Below are 19,324 nucleotides of genomic sequence, written 5' to 3'. Positions count from 1 at the left end.
GTGCGGAGGCCGCGGGAGGGCGCGTCCCAGTGGGCGGGCGGGCGGGCTCAGCCTCCTCCTGCTTCTCCCCCAGGCTGTCAGCGGCTGCCCACGCCAGGCCCGACGCCTGCCCACAGACGCACTTTTTACACACTGAAGGAGAAATTCTCTTTCTCGTGGTGGGGGAGGCTAGAGAGGAGAGAAATCATAACACAGGGAGGGAGGCTGCCTGGAGGAGATCAGGCTCTCTCCAGCCGGGGCTATGTCGGATGAGCGTGGGGGAGCCAAGCCGCTCGTTCAAGGTCAAGTAGCAAAGTCGGCACTGCTGAATAGCATTTTAGTTTGTCTTTCAAAATTGATGACAAAATGAAACTAGGCTTATTGTAGAGAGGAATGCAAAGCTGTGTATACGGCGAGCCGAGAGAGCCTCTCCCCTCTCATCCTGGGGTCCTGAGCTTCGTGGGGGCGTCCTCTGCTGTGCCACATCCTCATGGCAGCTCTGAGAGAGGCACTGGGTTGTCCCCAATCCTATAGTTGAGGAACCCCAGAACCGGGACGCCGGCTGTCTAAATTCCCTCAAGGAGGCTCGGCCATCGGGACTGTGTGGCCAGAGGCTTTTCTCCCAGTCGCTCTGCTCAACCTGCCCTGAGTTTTCATCCACCAGTGACCCCTTCCTGCCCCATCCTGGGCGGGGAAACACTTGAGGGTGTAATTATCACTTTCACATTGGTGTGTCTGGCTCCAAAGTCGTCCCCTGGACCAGTCCCTCCTGGGGCATCTCCAGAGTCCACCCACAGCCTCATGTCACAGAGGCAACAGGGCTGGGCCTGAAAGCAAGGCCCAGGATCACCCGGGGGTAGTGACCAGCTCAGACCTCTGGTGCCACTGCCTACCAAGACCTGCGCCACCACCGTCCCTGGTTGGGGGCCGTGGCTGGTAAATGCAGGGCAGGGCCGACCAGGTCCAGGCCACCAGGAACCTGTTCCGGGGCTTCCATCAACCTCCTCCTCCCTGCGTCCCCCAGAGCAAGGCCGTGGGCCAGGCGAGGCAGAGGCCACCCTCACACGCACTAGGCTGCAAGTGAAATGAGTTCTCTTTGTCGTGGAAGAAACAGCAAGTTTGGAAGCGGTTCTTACATACGCTGCAGCCTCAGCGTACGAAGCACCATTAAGTGCCTGCTCGGCTTCACAGAGCATCAGGACCAACCCTGAGTGGCCATTCCAGGAAGGCCCATTAGCAGGCGAGGACGGTCCAGTGACGGGGGAGGACGCTCCCCGTCTGGCTCCATTAACCTCATTTTCGGGTTCCCAGTCTATCTGGACCAGCTCTTCTCACCAAGCAACGAGCCCATTTCCGCCCCTCTAATGACTCCGGGAAAACAACCTCTGCGTCCGGGAGTCAGAAGAGCAGGGATGGAGAGCAGCCTGAGCAGAGTCTGAGACACACGGGGATGCTGCCTCTGAATTTCAGTCGTCTTCCCGGCAGCCAGCCCTTGGAGCTGGTCCCATCACATGTTCTCCCTGTTCATCCTGGAATCTGGGAGATACAAGGACGAGGATTTCGGATCAGCCCGCTTACTTTTAGATGCTTTATTCTCCCCAATTATAGGCCATACATGTTAATCTTAGAAGGCTTAAATAGTAGAGAGAAGCCCTTGTTCCTTTATTCATCCCACGAGGGTTTGTCGAGGGCTGTCACTGTGCCTGGCACAGACATAGGTACGGGGTTCAGGAAAGCAAGTTATGATGGTTCACGTAAGCACATGTTCAAGACTAAGGTCCTTGGAAGGAGATGGCTGGAGAACTGGGGAGGCCTTGGAGGAGGACAGTGAGGCAGGCCTGGTGCCATGGATCTGCCGTGAGAGCCTCTGAGAGACTGTGGCTGGGGTTTTACACCCATGTGGTCAGTTACTGTCGTGCTGCTTGGCTGGTTGACTTCCTGAGTCCAGCCAGGGGGTTCTCAGAATTCTGCTCTGAGTGGACACAGAGGGGAAGGAGGGGAGGCAAGGATAGAGGCTCGGCCCTTCACCTTGTGAAGATGGTGTATTAGTCATTGACTGCTGGGTAATGAATTCCCCCAAAATGCAGAGGCTTAAATGGCAAACATGTCTCATCTCACAGTTTCTGGGGGTCAGGAATTCAAGAACAGCTTAGAGGAGTGGTTCTGCCTCTGGTATCTCATGAGGTAGCAGTCAAGGTGTCAGCCAGGGCTGCACCATCTGAAGGCTTGACCGGGGCTGGAGAGGCTACTTCCAAGATGGCGCACCCACATGGCTATGGAATGAGGCTTTGGTTCCTCCCCACATGGGCCTCTCAATAGGGCTGTTTAGGGTCCTCACTCCATGGCAGCTGGCTTCCCCAAGAACAAACAGTCCAAGAGCAGGGCCAAGGAGCAAGGTGCAATGTTATGACCAAGCCTCAGAAGTCACTCAATGTCACGTCTTCCAATTCTATTCATTAGAAATGAGTCACTAAGTCCAGCTTACATTCAAGGGGAGGTGAATTGAATTCCACCTCTTGAAGGGAGGATTGCCCCAAGAAATTGGAGACATATTTAAAAATTTTTGTGAAAATCTTTCCATATTTCTCTATGCTTACTTACATCTATGGATATAGATATTTGTTTTTAAGAACTTGGATTTTATTATATAATCTATATTGAATCCTGACTGTCTCATTAAACCCTGTCATGAAGAAGATCCTATGTTTGAGAATATAGATCTGTATCATTATTTTTGCATGGCTGCATACTATTTCAAACAACATGATGTCCCAACAAGTGTCTATTGAATAAATGGATAATGGATGAGTGCCTGGTGCCGCCATTCAATATATTTAACTCATCATCCACAGGACGTTCAAGTTGGAGTCTACAGTTAATTATTTCAAACAGACTTTGGATGAATATTATGGCAGACACGGCTGGTGCTCTATCCGTGTTCTCTTCCTCCACAGCACACTCGACCACATGTCCCAGGTGTCCTTGGGTTGGGTGTGACCATGTGCCAGCTGGAGTCTGGCCGATGGAACATGGGAGGAAGCGATGCGTTCCACTTCTGGGTCAGCCATAAAACTTCCCCTGTTCGGTCCTCACCCTCTCTCCCTCTGTGCTGGCTGAAGTGGGGGAGGGTGGAGCCATGAATCAGGTGGGGCCTGGATCCCTGGGTGACCGTGTGGATTTTCATGTTGGGTGAAGCCCCCGAGATTTTGAGGGCTGTCTGCTGGATCCCACCACACCCTGTGCCTTGTGCAGTGATTTCCTGAGACGTCCTCCAAGGGGTCTGAGGACTGGGTCAAAGGACACGTGCATTCTAAATGTTGAAGCATGCTGTCAGACTGCCCTCCGTGGGGCAACTTCTCCTCCCGAGGGCTCTCTGTAGCCTGGCCTCCAGTCCCTGCAAGTGCTCCGCAAACAAGGCAGGGGTTGGCCTGCCCAGGCACGCGCCTGAGGGCTTGAGTCTTACTGTGTTCTCGAGTCGTGGTGCCGTCCCCTCCCTCCTGGACGGGGAGCTGCCTGAGTGGGCCGACTGGTTCTGCCCAGCTCTTGCCCGGGGACCCAGTTTTGAACTAATGGCTGTCCAAAGAGCCGGTCTTGGAGCAGTGCATGTCTGGGGCTGCCCTGCACAAGGGCCTGGGGTTAGCTCTGACCCTGCCACAGCACAGCCGTGCTCTGTCCTGACGTCCACTGGGCTCCTGGAGGGCAGCTTCTCTCTTGGTCCAGCTTAGTACGCAGTAGGCACAGGTGAAGTTTATCATGTGAATGAAGGACAGCAGGAAGGAATGAGTAGGTGCACAGCTGAGGTAAGTCTTACAGGCTGGCTGTGTGCCCCTAAAGGTTGTCTGTTGCAGTCCTAACCCCCAGGACCTCAGAGTGTGACGCATTTGGAGATGGGGCCTTTAAAGGGGGGATCAAGTTAACATAAGGCCATTGGGCTAGGCCCTAATCCAATATGACTGACATCCTTATGAAGAGGGGAAATCTGAACACAGACACGCACAGGGGATGGCCACGTGAGGACACAGGGAGGGGACAGCTGTCTATGCGTCAAGGAGAGAGGCCTCAGGAGCAACCAGCCCTGCCCACACCTTGGTCTCAGATGTCCAGCCCCCAGAGCATGAGAGACGACACGTTTGTTGCTTTAGCTGCTCAGCCTGCGGTGTTTTGTTGCAGCAGCCGAGCAAACCAGCACACAGTGCTTTCTAGCATGTGCCGGCTTGCAGCCTGGCCGAGGTGGAATGACACTGAAAGGAGGTTGAGGCCCAGTGTCTCTGAGGGTCCAAGGAGGTCCCTGTTAGTTCCAGTAACCCCACCCGGGGCAGCCCCCACCCCCACATGGCAGCCCCCATCGTGCTGCGTGGGACACCCCTGGGCCAGCACCCCGGCCCCTGTTTAGTTTCTAAACCCTGCCGACTGGCCCTCGTGAGCTGCTCTGGATCTCATTTTAGCAGTTTTACTTCCACATCTCCGACGTGTCAGGATATTTCATTCCACTGCAGGTCCCGGGCCCTGCACAGCCAGCGAGCCCCCATCTGGAGTAAGTCCTCCTCAGCGTCAAGACCCTCACATGGAAAGTTCTTTTTTCATTTTATGTCAGGCAATTGGGAGAGAAGTTATGCCTCAGGATGAGCTCTGGGGAAAAGGTGCCAGCACGTTTGTGCGTGTGTGTGTGCGTGGGGTTTGTGTCCACATGATGCATAACTCACACTGGGAGCACCCACTGGTTCATGGGGCCTGTTCCCTGTCAGTTACCTTCACACTTTGGAGCTCAAGTGATGGTGGGCCAGATCTAAGCTCGGCCACTTGCTGCATGATCGAGGTTGACCTAATCTCTCTGGGCCTCAGTTTCCTCATCTGTGTATGGGAACGACGACCCTACCTCATCACTAAGGAAAGGGATCAGCACAGCTGGCCAGCAACAGTGTCATTATGGTCCCCAGCTGGTTTGTTCCTCTCCGTAAGCCCTGAGGTAGGTGGAAAGGATCTAGCTCACGTACCCATTACGCAGAACAGAAAAGTGAGGTTCAGAAATGTCAAGGGTGTGCGAGCCGGGACTGGACCGCAGTCTGCTGGTTGCAAACACGCTGCCTTGTAGGGCGGGCAGGAGGACCCCAGTCTCAGAGCAGTGACAGCAGCTGCTGGCTGGACAGGAGGGAGCTGGGAGTGCCACCCAGGGCAGGGGGCGCCTTGTACAGGCTCAGGTTTATGCGGGAGGTATTTTCTTGCTGGTGTTTCAAATACGCACATAATAGTCACCTTTATGTTCTGAGCAAGTTACGGGGACTGTCGTTAAGGGCATTGATTTGGCTTTGTGGCCTTTAAAAAGCCCTATTCAAGTTTACGGCCTGGATGGGAGAGCAAACTCCCGTTCATCGTGAGGTCTGCCGGCTGAGCGGTCCTGCGGAGGGAGGACCCCCACAATCCTCCCCCGCCTGGGAACCTGCCCCATCAGGCCTCCGGGAGCCAAGGGCTCTGCACCGGGAGGGAACAACACAGACAAACAACACTTGCCGCGTGCAGAGAGTGCGCCTGGCGTGGTTCCCGCCATGCCCGTGTCGGAGGAGCCTCCCATTAGAGTCAGGGGTCGGCCTGCTCAGGGCGAGGAGGGGCCTGAGTGGGCGGAGCTGCAGCACCTGCCCCGCTGACTGCATGGGTGGGATACGCGTGAGGCCCCCAGGTGGCCCGGATGCTCTTGTGACGGGGACTGGAAACAATTCCATGCTCCTCCCCTCTCTGCCAAGAGTCTGCAAACACTGTTGGAGGCATCACAGGCTTCCATCTGCCTTTTTTTAATTTTAGCTTTATTGAGTGATAATTGATAGACAAAACTTGCAGACATGTAATGTACACATCTTGATGAATTTGCACATATGTGTACACCCATGACATCACCACAACCAAGGTACTAAACATCCCCTCACCTCCAACAACTTCCTTGTGTTCTTTTTGGGTTTTTTTTTTTTTTTTGTAAGAACACTTAACATGAGATCTACCCTCTCCGCACATTTTAAAGTGCACAATACTGTATTGTTAATTACAGGGACTACATTGTACGGCGGGTCTCTAGAACTTATTCATCTTGCGTAACAGAAACTCTATACCATTGAACTTCCGTTTCCTCTGGAGTGCCAGCCAAAAGCCGCAGGACCCTTAAAGTGACAAGAGCTAACGGGGTCCCTTCTGTGGGCCGAGCACCCTGGGAGGTGCAGATGCCACAAGAAAATCCAAGACCTGTCCCTGGGTGCCTCCATGCTGGCTGGGAAGGTCAGAGTCCTGCGCCCGGACTCAATGACCCAGGAATTGTGTGTCCACTTAACCAGTGCCAGGAGTGGAGGGAAGGTGGGAGAGCAGGGAGGCTGGGCACTCAGCAGGATGGAGAGGCCAGGGAGGCCAGGGAGGGCGTGGGCCCAGCGCAAGCCTCTAGGGGGATCTTGGAGGCAGGGCAGAGTGAGACTGCGTCCTCAGAGCGTTTGAACCTGCGTCCACTAGAGTGTGTTCCAGGGCGTGGTGGGCTCTGCCAGGGCTTTTTAAAAGCAGTCCTCTTGAAGAAGCTCACCTGTTATCTGTCAGTAGGTGCTGGTAACTGTTAGCATCTTCTTCTGCGCTTCGGGAAGAGCTCTAGACAGAGAACCAGGAGTCGGTTCTGGTCCCCTCCACCACTGTCTCTGTGTGACTCTGGCCATAGCCACTCTTGGCCTCACCTGCCCTCTTAGGAAACTAGGAGGTTGCGGAAGTTGGTCTCAAGGGTGGGCCAGCCAGAAGGTTCTATGATTTGATGACACAGGGTGACGTTTAGGCGGGACAGGGCAGCTCAGCCACAGGGGCCCAGGGGCTGTTGGCCCACAGGGACTCACTCCCCTCGCTGGAGTTGGGTGGGGGCTTGCTGCTGGCTGCTCTCTCCCCTCATCTCTCCATCTTGCGGAAGGTCCAGGAAGCCCTTCTGATGCTCTACGCACCTTCCAGGCAGGTTGTCGCTGTGTGCTCTCACTAGAAAAGCCATTAAACCTGCAATGCCCAAGGCCCTGGGCGGAGTGGAGGAGGCAGGACGATGCGAGGGAGAAGCGGGTGGGGACAAAGGTCTGCAGTGCCTCCATGTCAGGGGCAGAGACGCTGGACTTCTTCCTGGCCCAGCCTCTCGCTCTGTCCTTCCATCCAAGCAGCTGTGACAGAAGCCGTCGGTGTGCCCACAAATCAGACAGGCGGTGTCACCGTGCCTCACGGGAGAAAGGTCACAACGCCCTTGTCTGTTAAGCAAGGCTCTGCAGAAAGGGCCTAATGACTAATTAAAACCCCGGGCATCCTGGGCTGGAATACTAATCCTACAGCTGCGCAGACCTAATTGTGCCTCTCCTCGCGTCCTAAAGAGCAGGGGCGGGAGGGGGAGGACTTGTAGGTTCTTAATTGGCCTTCTGTGTGCAGCCCGGGCGGCCCCCCACCCCTGGGTTCTCAAAGCCACTGTGAACCCGTGGAGCTGCACTTTCCACTCTCTTCCTGGGGGCCACACCCAGAAACGGGGTCACCTGGAGGGTCACGGCCTCTTCTCTATTTGCTCCTCACTTCTACCCAAGGACACGGTTTCGGCCGAGAGCCTAGCTCCGGCCTGGCTGGTAAGGGGACGCGTTCCCTCTAGAGGGTCCTGTGGCCATTGCCCAGGTTCCCCACTGGTGGTCCTTGGGCCATCTGCCTCAGACTCGCCCATGCTGGTCACAGAGCGGGTCCCCACACACCCCAGCCAGCACTGGTGGACGAGCATCTCAGAGGACCTAGCAAAGTGGGTTTCACAGGCCCTGGGGGGTGTGTATGAACAGTGAAGTGAACCACTCGCTCATGGGTTGGCCTGGCTGAGGGCAAGAGGGCTGGCAAGCCCCCGCCGCAGTCAAGGTCCATCGTCTGGATGGTTCCAGGCTGGCACAAGCCTCGTCATTCCCAGCCCTCCCCACCTCCAGCCTTAGCATATTCCTTTCCACCTGCCAGAACGCAGGCCCATGGTTGGCTCATCCCCATGCTTCAGGCTCGGCCCTGGGTCCCTCCTCGGAGAGCAGCTCCCTCCTGGGAGGCCATACCTTCTTGATTTTGTCCAGAGCCTTTGCTGGACTCCAAAGTGGACTTCTGCTGTAAGTGTTCAGGGCTCATTCTCCTTCTCCCCGTGGAGCATGGCTCCATCACGCAGCCACCTGCCTGTCTGGTTCGCAGTCGGCTCTAGAGAAGTCAGCGCCTGATCCATATTGGCTCAAGGAACGGATAGAGGGACAGAGGAGCGGGTGGATGATCCCTGACAACAGTGCTGAAGCCAGAGAGGGCACTGTTGCTGCCCCGGGGCCAGGACAAGTGGCCACGGCAGAGGTGGGTGCGCAACGTCTCCGCCTGGAGCCAGAGCTGCCCCAGCGACGCCTCCCCTCCCCACCCCCCCTCCCCCAGCAGGAAGGAAACTTCCCTGGGTGACCCCTGCAGGGAGGGGCAGGAAGGCGGGGTGGCTGTGGTTCAGATCCCTTCTGCTGACCCAGCTCCGAGACCCCCTGGGGCCGCCTGGGGCTGGGGCTCCGTCCATCTGGAAGGCCCCGGGGCAGCACACAGCCTCCAGCAATGCAATTACCCAGCTCCGAGGCATCTGCCTCCTGAGAGGATCAGCACGGCTAGTATGGAAAACAACCACAGTCCACACAGGAACCATGTGGAATGCTTCAGACACTTCGGGAATGAAGATTCGGGTTGCCCGTCAGGCGAGGAACCATGGGCAGCTAAGGTGTATGCTGAGGGCAGGGGGTATGGAACAGTAGTGGAGGAAGGTGGTCAGAAACACCAGCCGCGGCCACATAACCAGATGCAGATAATGCAGTGAGCAGTACAAGTACCCATTGCCTATCTAGATGGGCGTGTGCTGTGTGTGCATTAACCAATTGTTCTTCAGCCTCCCATCTCTGTGTGCCTACATCTAACCTAACTCGTGTTAACAGTAGTTAACGTCTATCTCAGTGGGGGGGGCAGCCTCTAGGATGATCCCTCCTCTAGGCTCTCACGGCCTGGTGTTACTCCCCTCCGTGAGTGTGGGCTGGACCAACGGCTGCTTTCCAATGAATGGAGAGAATCTGGCCAGAGGATGGGTTGTCACTTCAAGATTAGTTTACAAAAAGCCGTGACTTCCATCTTGGTTGCCCCTCTCACTCTCTTTCTTTCTCCCTTGCTCTGAGAGATGGAAGCTGCCCTGTGGAGAAGCCCATATGGCAGGGACCTACCTCGCAAGCCAACAGCCATGTGGGTGAGGGTGAGAGGAGCCTGGCCCAGTCCAGCCTCCAGACCCGGCTGGGGCCTACCTGCTGCACCCTGCAGGAGCTTAAGCAGAGGCACCCGCTAAGCCGAGCCCAGATTCTTGTCCACAGAAACCATGAGATAACGCAGGGGTGTTGTTTAACTTCTAAGTTTTGGGGTGATTTGTTACGCAGCAATGGGTACTGAATACACTTGGCATTTAAGTCAGGATATCAAAAGGGGAGTGAGACGCAGCTGGAGGAGGCATGAACATCACCAAAGATGGATAAGGGAACTCCGTCCCGTCTTTGGGGCAGAGGTTTAGTGTGTTTTCAGCTTTACAGAGGATGGCGGCATCACGTTCAGCCTAAGTGTGGGTTTTGTTATTTATCTGGGCATTAAGTCTGTTTAAGTGAGCTTTATGTGGATGCCAGGTTGACGAGGGGTGGACCATGGCGGGTTTCTACTGTGTTGCCTGCCTAAGCCGCATCACTGCCCCAACTCCCTTTTCTGCACAGCCCTGGGCTAGTCTGATCCCTGAGAGGAGTCGTGCCTGGGATTTGGAAAGCAGAGGGCGGTGGCCTCGTTCCTTTTACGCTCGGAAGGTTGGAGCCGGCAGAGGTGCTGTTGCAGCTCACGCACGCTGTGTCTGCTGGCTCACCTGTGGGCATTGCAGCAACCACAGGGCCTGCCAGATTCCTCCACAGGTTCTCCAACTCCTGGGCCAGGTGTATTGTTTAGCTCCTGGTGAAGGGCCCCAGCATCTCCATCAGGACACCCCGGCGTGGAAGCCGGAGGCTGTGGCCATGAGACCATCCTAGGTCCCCTTCGTCCCAGCAGTGTCCAGGCTGTCCGTCCCTCCCCCACTTTACGTCAGTCTCTTCTTCCCAAACTGCTGCCCTGCTGACTCCAGGCTCCACCAGCAGACACAGAAGCAAGAGGCTCCGTGGACTATGTCGCCAGCTCCCACAATTGCATAAGGGCAGATCCCTATAATAAGTCCTTTAAATCCATCTCCCGTGGCTCTGCCTCTCTGATCAAAGCCTCGCACAAGCCTGGCCCCTAAAAAGTGAAACCCTGTTCCCCTAGTCCCAGAGGATAAGAAAGCAGCTCCCAGTGGTGTGCAGCAGTCACTGGGAGAATGGTGACAATGTCCAAGGCCAGCCAGACTTTCCACGGAAAGAATCGTACAAGGACACCCCACGAAATTCACAGAAATTGGCTCTGCCCTTTAGAACGCAGAGACTAGGCCCCCTGTGTGCAGAGGAGAGGACGCTCCATTGTCGCTCATCTCATTAAATCGAGACCACGAGGGCTAGGCTTGGAGACTAGAGCACAAGAGTGTGCATGCACACGTGCACACAGACAGAAACACACAGACACACAGATATAGACACACATACAGACACATACGCACACAGAAGACATGCAGGCAGATACATGCATATATACACAGGCACACACATGTACACAGAGAGACACACACAGACACACATAAAGATGGAAAGGCTTACTGCAGCCCCATTTAAAAATGTTAACCCAAGACCAGGACAAATGGCACCTGGAGGGAAACCTGGTTGACTCTTGTCATTCTTGTCAATCCTTTGAAACTTCAGGAGCAGAAAAGGATCTCAGAAAATGTTATTGCACCCTGCAGCTGCAGATGGTGAAGGTAAGACCCAGAACATGCAGGAATTCTCAGCGGGTGGAGTTGTGAAGGTCTGAGCCAGTGGTGCTGTGGCAACACGTGCTGGGGCACGGGTCTTCTCTAGGCATGGCTCTTTCTATGTGGGGTCCACGGTGCGGGAGACACCTCCCTTGGGCCCCTCTGGGCCGCCCCTTCACTGCCTCCCAGATTTTGCCCAGGAGGTGGCATGGATGCTCCAAACCACAACGACACAGACGTCCCTGGCTCAGGCCATCCCTCCATCCTGGGAGCTCCTTCCATCCCGCCATCCTGGGAGCTCCTTCCACAGCAAAGGCCTAGTGGAGAGAAGTGAGGCCGTGGCACACAAGCATATGGCGGCCCCATCCGGCTGGCCACAGCTGTCAGATTGCCTTGGCTGGCTGGCCCAGAGGGATGGGGGGGGCTGCAACAGTGCAATGTGGCTGTGCCAGCGGAGAGAGCACAGATCCTGGGGTTCTGGAGTCTCCCTCAGGGTGCGGAGGAATCATTCTCTACGTGCCCATACCCGTCAGTCAGCCCTGCCTCCAATGTGGGCTGTAGGCACCAAGACAGCCTCACTTATCACTGCGTCCAGAATCAATTTTCATTCATAATTTATCAGCCTCTGTGCACCTCTGTTATTATGCTCCATGGGAAACCCCTGTAATTAATAGTATGGTGTGAATCTGGAGGCTTGCTCAAAGACCAGACTGACAGAGAAAAATATGTGTTTACATTTAATGAACCATGTTTAATCCTCACCTTTCTCTGACACCATCACTTCCATGTGACAGAAGCTGGAGCTCAGAACCACAGCCCTCAGGGCTCTGGCATGCCCCAGCCTTTGCTCCAGTGAAGACCCCTCTCCAGCCCCAGGGCCAGGGTCACATCAGAGCATGGCAGAGAGAGAGCATGGATCCCCTTTCTTCTTTTCTCTGCCAGCTGCCTCTCCTCTGCTCTCAAACGCGGGTCTCATAGACAATGTCCAGGTGCTCCAAGGCATGTGCACACGGCAGAGTCCCTAGTAAGGCAGGTTCTCTGGCTAACCTCACTCAGAGAGGGAGGAGCCAGCCACGCCCCGGCCCAGACGACTAGACACAGTACTGCATTCTCAGACCCAGGCCCTGATGGGGCCACTGGAGGCAAATCTCTGCACCCACTAGGCTGATGTGCCAAACGGCAGGCCTTCTCTCCTTCTCCTTCATTCTTGTTTCCCCAGTGCCTGGCGTATAATAGGAGTTCAATACATATTCATCGAATAAATGAACTTTGCATGAATTTGGATAAAAACTCTGCCAGAGTCACTGTTGCTCCCAGACTTCCATTTCTCCCACCTGGCACTTGACGGTTGTTAAATCAGAAAGCATTCTTTATCTTTACCCATCCATCCATCCAACAATGCACTCCTAAAGGATTTGTGACAGCTACAAGTACAAAAGGAGGCATGTCTGAATGTTGATGGCATTTGCATGGTGTTCCTTTGCTTCTCCAAGGAGCACCCCAATTGTTGGGTTAGAGATTATTCTGCCTTGAGGACTTAGGCACTAAGTGCTCAGGTTTGGTCCCGAGATTCCAACTTTAGCTGAAGAATTGAGGGTAGTATAGGAAGCAGCTTGTGGGTTTTGGTTGAAATCTTGAAGAAGTAAAGACAGAGGAGGGTAGAGGGTGAGCATGAGGAGCAGAGGAAGAATGAAGCTTCTGGAGGTTCATGGTTTCTAAAAGTTTTGCTGAGAAAGTGAAGGACGCTTTTGCTTTGGCACCATTTAAGAATAACCACAGTGCCCACAGCTAACATTATACTTGATACAGAAAGACGGGATGCTTTTACCCTAAAATAAGGAACAAGACAAGGATTTTCATTCTAGCCACTTCTATCCAACATTGTACTAGAGATTCTAGCCAAAGCAATTAAGCAAGAAAAAGAAATAAAAGGCATCTGGGCAGAAAAGATAAAAATAACACCATCTCTATTTGCAGATGAGATGATCTTGTACGTAGAAAATCCCAAGGAATTCACAATGATATACCACTAAAAAACTTAGGACTAATAAAGAGTTCAACAGTGTGGCAGGATACAAGGTCAATATACAGAAATCAATTTATTTCTATATACTTGTAATGAACAATCCAAAAATGAAAATGAGAAAATAATTCCATTTATAATACCTTTAAAAAGAATAAAATCCCTAGGGATAAATTTAGCAAAACAAGCAGAAGACTTGTACACTGAAAACTACAAAACATTATTGGTAGAAATTAATGAATATCTGAATAAATGGAAAGACAATCTGTGTTCTGGACACGAAGGACTTACTATTGTTAAGTGGCAATACTCCTCAAATTTACCTACAGATTCATCCCTAGCAAAATCTTAGCTGTCTTTCTTTGTGGAAGTAGATAAGCTGATCCTAAAATTCACGTGGAAATGCAAGGAATCTAGAATAGCCAAACCAATCTTGAAAAAGAAGGACAAAGTTAGAGGACTCACACTTCCTGATTTCAAAATCTACTCTAAAGCTATAATAAAGACAGTGTGGCTCTGGCATAAGGATCAACTTAATGAGACAGCTCAATGGGGTGGAATTGAGAGTCCAGAAACAAACCCTCCTGTGTGTGGGCAATTGACGTTCAGTTAGAATACCAAGACAATTCAGTGGGGGAAGAACAGATCATGCTCGGACAACTGGATATCCATATGCATATCCAAAAATTACCCCTACATTAAAAATTAACTCAAAATGTATCCAGACTAGATGCCAGAGCTAAAACTATAAAAGAAAAACTATAAAAAAAAAAAAAACACTTCTTATCTCAGAAGAAAACGTAGGCATATCCATCGCGACCTTGGATCAGGCAGTGGTTTCTTTGACATGACATCTAAAGCAGAAGGAACAAAAGAAAAAATACATAATTGGACTTATTAAAATTAAAAACTTTTGCACATCAAAGGACACACAAAAAATGAAGGCAACTGACAGAGTGGGAGAAAATATTTGCAAATCATATATCTGACAAGGGACTTGTATCTAGAATATATAAAGAACTCTTACTACTCAATAATAAAAAACGAGAACCCAATTCTTTTAAAGGACGAAAGACTTGAATAGACCTTTCTCCGAGTAATATATGCAAAGGGCTAATGGGCACATGAAGATGCTCAATGTCATTAGCCGTCAGGAAAACACAGGTCGAAACCACAATGAGACACCACCTCACACCCACTAGGATGGCTGTAATCAAAAAGGCAGACGATGACAAGTGTTGACGATGATGCGAACACTGCAGCCCTCACGCACTGCTGGTGGCAATGTGTGCTGGCACGGCTGCTTTGGGAAACGCTCGGGCAGCTCCTCCGATGGTTAACCACAGAGTTACTGTTTGACCCAGCAATTCCACTCCTGGGAATATGCCTGAGAGACATGGAAACATGTGTCCACACAAAAACGTGTGCATGCCAGGAGCTCGCTGATCTGGGAGAGGGAGAGAGAGCTGAGCTGCCGGGTGTCAGGGTAGCGATTACAGAGACAAACCATAAATCAAAGATTAAGCCTTTCATCACTAACCGCAATGGAATTAGCAAGAATCTAAAACCAGAGAAAATGCCGACTACCCCTGTTCCGTTCCCCCGTGAAGCGGTGCACAGGTCGAGGGTCTGGTGGATCGGCACAGATGTCAGGGACACAGTTTCATGGGTTCTGGGGTCGGGGTGGGCGAGGGGGAGGCCAAGAGTGGAGGGGCACCAGGTACTGAGTCAGAGCAGGGAAAGTGCCTTCAGGCTTTCCCCGTCCCCACAAGGAAGTCTGGGAAGAGGGTCCTGAAGAAGACCTCTGCCCAAGCCTCAGATAAAGAGACTTAGGAGTGAAGGCGCCAGGGCAAGCGAGGCACATATGTGAAAGAGCAGGGCCGGCGTGGACCCTGCGTCCTTGACTGCAGCTCCCTGAGACGGCAATGCATGCGCTCACCAAGTGTGGTGTGGGGGGCGGCGTCCCCTGTGAGGCCCCCCAGGTAGAGCCTTTACAGTCACCTATGGTCAGGCCTGAAGAATCACAGAGGGTTTAACCAGGAGCCGAGCTCCTCAGTACATAAATATTCATAGCAGCACTATTTTCAGTTGCCAAAAAGTGGAAACAACTCAAACTCCACCAACTGATGGATGGATAAACAAAATGTGGTATACGTGTACGTTGGAATATTATTCTGCAAAAAAAAAGGGAACACAGAGCTGACAAATGTTATAACATGGATGAACCTTGAAAACATTATGCTAAGTAGAAGAAGCCAGCCACAAAACTCACAGATTGTATGATTTTGTTTATATGAAGTGTCCAGAATAGGCAAATCCATAGAAACACAAAGCAGATTAGTGATCGTCTGGGCTCAGGGAGTGACTGCTAATGGCACAGGGTCTCTTTTGGGGGAGATGGAAATATTCCTAAGTTAGATTGTGCTGATCATTATACCACTCTGTGAACATACCAAAAACCATTGATTTGTGTACTTTAAATGAGTGAATTTTGTGGTATGTGAATTATATTTTAATAAAGCAGTTTTAAAAATTACAATGACCAAAAATACCTACCCATGGCCAGAATCTCAACAGAGCAGTCAAGGCAAACTCTACCTGTAAGCAAGGCCTCACTGGGGTGAGTGGAGGTGCAGCCCCAGAGTGATGGCAAGGTGGATATTTATGATAAAGTGTGCTCTGTTTCCTTTCCTCCACTTGAGAAAAAATTTAAGAAAAAAAATTAAGGTTTTAATTTAATAAATTTTGACAGTTGTAGGCACCCAAGTGGCCACGACCCCAACCCCAAATTATGGAATATTTTCATCACCCTGGAAAGTTCCCTGGAGCCCCTTCTAGTCACCCTGCCCCCAACAATGCATCCATTCATTGATCAGTGTCACCGTGATTAGTCGTGCCTGTTCTTGGATATCATGTGAACAGCACAGCACGGGAATTTTGCGTCTAGCTTATTTTGCTCCACATAAGGTTTTTGAGATGCGTCTGTGTGGTTGCATGTTTCTTTTCACCTTTGAGGAGTATCCCATAGTATGACCATACCCCATTCTGTCTGTCTATCCTCCTATTGATGGACACTGGGTTTTTCCAGGTGGAGTGGTTATGAAGAGAGAGGCTGTGAGTATTCCTGTTCATCTCTTCTCGTGGCCATGGTTTCCATGTCTCCTGGGTCAATACCCAAGAGCGGAATCTCTGAGTGGGCATGCGCGTCCCCCACAGTGAAGACCTCCGGGCAGGGCCCCTCTTGACCGTGTCTGCAGTTCCAGTGCCTGGCTCCACCCCTGGCACAGAGAAGGGCCCTATTTGCGCATGTGTTCATTTGATGAACTTTCATATGGTGCTTTCCAAGTGCCAAGAACCGGATGGACACAAACCCATTCTCACGGGCGATGAGGAGGCAACAAACATGTCAATGGCAAGTTCATCAATCAATATGAGTCCATGAAGAAAAGACTGGGGTCGTGGAAGAGGGAGCCGTGAAGGTGGGCTGGGAGACCGCACTTGACTAAGGCCCGCGTGAGTGATGAACACGCCGCCGTGGGGGAGATGGACCCCCCTCTCTGCACCCGTCCCAGGAGCCCAGGGTGAGCATGACTGTGTCCCTAGTTTGGTGACTGTCCCCTGTGCTGACTCAGGCCTGAGGAAACGGTGTTGGAGGCTGTGCTCCAGCCCCTGGAGGGTGGTCCGTGCATCTGTGGGGCGCACCCCCGTGACCCTGGCACCCACCATCAAAGCTCACCCAGCTGGAGTTGGGGGAATTCAGGAGCGTGAGAGAGAAAGGCAGCCCTACATCAAGCCTACAGGACGGTTCTGCCGACATGCTCGGTTGGAGGAAAGGACACCATGTCCTCCCTGAGAGCTAACAGCAACGGGACGAGAGGGAACCCTTCAGTGGAGGAAATCGCGGCAGAGCCCAGCGCTCCCAGAGCCCCTGAGATGACGTCTCCTGTCACTCCCTGTCCTCGGTGAGGCTGCTGGTCAGCCCCGAGTACTGCAGGGGGCCGGGGGGGGTGGTGCGAGGAGGGCGCTGTCAGTTCTGGGCTCCCAGGAAAACGGTCTCGGAAAGCCGTGCACCTGCTCGCCCCCATGGCTGGGCGTCTCCTCCGAGACCAGGGACCACGGACGGGTGGCCGCCGGCCAGCCTCACAGCGCGCACTGCTGCCCAGCTGTGGCCTCTCCAAGGATGAGTCTCCTGGTGAGGCTGGCGCCCCTCCTCTGCAGGCCTTCAGTTCCCAAATTCCCGCTCCTCTTCAGGGCCCTCTGGAGAAATGAGATTTCTGTTGTTGCTTCTGCTATCTTCCAGTACAGTTTGGTCCAGGGCCTCCAGAAGGCAGATGTAGATGCTGTAAACTGGTGGGTTTCTAGAGAAATCTGTCACAGCAGAGCATGGAATCAGCCACAGTGGCAGTGACGGGTGGGAGGCCGGAGCGGCTTAGAGGTGCCATATGCTCTCGTGGTGTCGTTGGCTTCCTGTTATTCATAAGCGGAGGATGCTCTGAACGCACTGTTCTAACTCAAAGGCAAGGCCAGCAGCATCTTCATGTGGCTCGATTGCATGTGTGCGGTGTGGGGACGCCCCAGGCGCCCACAGCCAAAGCCAGAACCTGGCCTCTATCTCGCACACCTGCTGAGCTCCTGGGCACAAGCAGGAGGTTTCCCCCACAAAGGTTGCCTAAAGCTCATGCAGCTTTTACCAGCCCCTCTGCCCCAGGACGAGAAGGGAATGGGAGGCCAAGGGGTCAGAGTCCAGACTCCCAAATCAGACAGACATCTCCATCCTCCTGGACAAGGAGGGCAAGGGAGGGCTCAGGTTTCTGCCCATATAACAGGGACGAGGGGGAGGGCCCTGCAGCAGCGCGCTTACGGGGCGCGGCAGGTGTGCGTCCCCCAGCATCGTAGGCGCTCTGGCAGACCCTGGCCGGCTGCTGTCGGGGAGCAGGAGGAGCCGCGGTGTGCACTAGAGTGGGGCTGAGACGGAGGGGTGTGGTCAGGGCAGAGGCGCCCTGTTCTAACGTTCTAGGACCCGAGACGAAGCAGATGGCAGCTGGCCCACGTGTGCGTAGTACAAAGACTGGAAGGGAGTATCTGAAATGCGAACACTGGTTATTTCTGGGAATGTCTTAATTTTCTTCTTTGATTTTTCTGCCTTTATGCAAACTTTGTATAATGAGCATGCATGCCTTAAATAATCAGAAAACTTGAAGCAAATCGTCGTGACCAAAGTGCGCTCATCAGAGCTAACGTGTGTTGAGGGCAGCTCCACGCGGGGCCCTGTTCTGGGCTTTTTGCACGTGTTTATCCTCATCACCCCGCTTTCACAGGAGGAAACGAGGGCTCTGGTCAAGATCATTGCCCCAGGTCACACAGCTGGTCCTCACCAAAACGTATTTCTTGGTCACACGTTAACTTTTAACGTAACCTCGGTTAGCAGCACCAGCCATGTTTCCAAGACGTCGTGCCAGGACTGAACATGTGTGAAGGCCCGGGTGGATGCGGAGGATGGGCGGGAAACCAGCCAGCAGATGCTGCTCCAGGATCCGGCCCCAGAGGCCCGTCTGCAGGCAGCGATGGAACGCTTGGGCCCCAGGGAGCTGGGCTGGAGAGCCCCTGTCTGCTGGCACTGCCCTGCCACGGCCAGGGCTGGGGACACCCAAAGGCGGTGGAGGCAAGGACGTCCCCAGGGGAGTGCTCAGGGGTGAGATGGGACTCCCACCACCGCCTTCTTGGGAAGGGCGTCAGGGCAGGTGTGGTGGATCGGGCAGCCGTGGCCCCGTGGCCTGCTGTCCGCGACCTTCATGAATGCCTCTGTCCTCCTCTGTGAGGTGGGGATGGTCAGCCTCCCCGTCCACCTGCTGGCGGGGGGACAGTGGAGCAGGACAGCTTTCCAGGCTGTGAAGACGCAGGCAAGCCAGAGCGCCTTGTCTGAGGGAGGTGGAGTCGCAGTGAAGAAGCTTCTAGAGCTGCACCTGGCAGGGCAAGGGTGTGCTATTTTTCCAACTCTGTGCTGAATCTTCCAGGCCACGATCCGTCCGACCCGGCGTGAGCGTCGTAATGGCCTGGCCAGGCCACTGTGCTGCCCGAGAAACTGCAGGTGACTGTGGGGACCCCGCTGGGCAGTTTGGGGCCCAGGGTGCCCCCGGGGTACCGCGAGGCAGGAAGAGTCTTCTAGCACATTCCAAGGGAGCCAAAGTCCTGAGCCCTGCTGGCCCTGCCCCAGAGACCCTGGGCTGGCGGGTTTCGGCTGGGGCTCTGGCATCTGAAGTGAAGAAATCTGCCCAGGGATTCTGACGCACACAGGCAGCTGACCAGCAGCTGGAGGGCTGCATGCCCTCCCCCTTCCTGAGGCCAGAGTTCTGCGTCGTCCCTCGGGCCCCCAGCCTGCCTCCCCACGGAGCTGTTGAGGGGGAAGGAGGTGC

This window comes from Diceros bicornis, chromosome 28 (genome assembly GCF_020826845.1).
Source record: "Diceros bicornis minor isolate mBicDic1 chromosome 28, mDicBic1.mat.cur, whole genome shotgun sequence".
In the NCBI taxonomy this organism is placed as follows: Eukaryota; Metazoa; Chordata; class Mammalia; order Perissodactyla; family Rhinocerotidae; genus Diceros; species Diceros bicornis.
Note: the sequence above shows the minus strand (reverse complement) of the source record.